The sequence below is a fragment of the Dermacentor albipictus genome, chromosome 4 (genome assembly GCF_038994185.2).
Source record: "Dermacentor albipictus isolate Rhodes 1998 colony chromosome 4, USDA_Dalb.pri_finalv2, whole genome shotgun sequence".
Taxonomy (NCBI): domain Eukaryota; kingdom Metazoa; phylum Arthropoda; class Arachnida; order Ixodida; family Ixodidae; genus Dermacentor; species Dermacentor albipictus.
In genome coordinates, this window is record NC_091824.1 from 141,047,846 (window position 1) to 141,049,134 (window position 1,289).

The following is a 1,289-nucleotide window of genomic DNA, read 5'->3' on the forward strand; positions in this document are numbered from 1 at the left end:
TACACTTATGTATAGAAAAGAGATATTTTACAGCCGCGGATAATTCTGGTCGAGCAAGCTTTAGGTAGTGTGCGTTCTTCTTTTTATTGTCTTGAAAGTGTCGGAAACCGAGAGGTTGCTGCGGTCGCAACGTGTATAGCGCCCACCGACGCCGCTACGCGCGGACCCTAAAGGCTACGCTGGTCCTCTGGTCCTGGCGCTCCGCTGCAACCCCTCGGTTCTCGGCATTGGTGATCCGGGCGTGATGAGCCCAGCCATGCCAGCATCGGCGCACCGACTCTACCAAGGCGAGTGACGTGGCCTGACGCAGTCTGGCAGACGTCCCGTGGTTGTAGGGTGTCTACGAAGTCTACATCGACATGCCAGACATCTGGTTCATCCAGCTGGACAGCCATCTTCTTCTCAAGAAGTTTCCAGGCTTCGGCTGCGTTCCCGGCTTCGGCTGTCATCCCCCGGCCTCGACGTCTACGCGGACTTGCTCACCACGTCACCTCGAGCGCTCACTCACAACAGCTCTCAGCATTTGAACCATCGCGTCATTCTGCGTATTATCGGCCCACATCGCCTGCGTTCATTCGTGCCGATCCTCAGCAGGCGCCGGCCCTAGCATCAAACCTCTACTTGGTCCGTGAGCCTCCTCCCCAGCTCAAAGGCAGCTGCGCCACGACTCTTCGAGGAATTGACTGGGCCACATGTAAGCTCTTTCGGCTATTCTACGGTCCGCACTCTACTTCCTTGGACGTTCCCTCAAGCTGTCACAACATTCCCGATGCCTTCAGCGACCACCGCAACCCTGATCGAGACTTCATCGCAAGCTGCAGCAGGCTAAGCCTTCCGATGTTCCGTGCCCACATCTTCCGCGGATGCATAGCGTACCGAAGTTTTACTGGAGAAGCTCTGCCATCTGGTTTCTTCATCTCGCGAATCACTTCTACGACAGCAACGTGAGTGACCAACACTTGCGCTATCTCCACGCATATCCCGAGCTGCCAGAGATCCTCTGGCAGCTCGGGATCCTACTTTTGGAGCTTCGACTTCGGCAGGCCCGGGCATGCATCTACGGGAACCTGCGGCAGGTCGCGATTTCGCACTACGGCATCACTGTGGCTCTGCCTCGCTTACCACCCTACGCTGCCGGTGCTGCGTGATACACCTCTCTCGGCTTACGTGAACCCGACAGTATACCAACGACGACACCATCTGCACACTTTACCCGGACTTTACCTTTGCACTTTATTTCAATCGCGCTTCCCACTAGGAGGGGGACCCTGTGGCGGCACGACTATCGC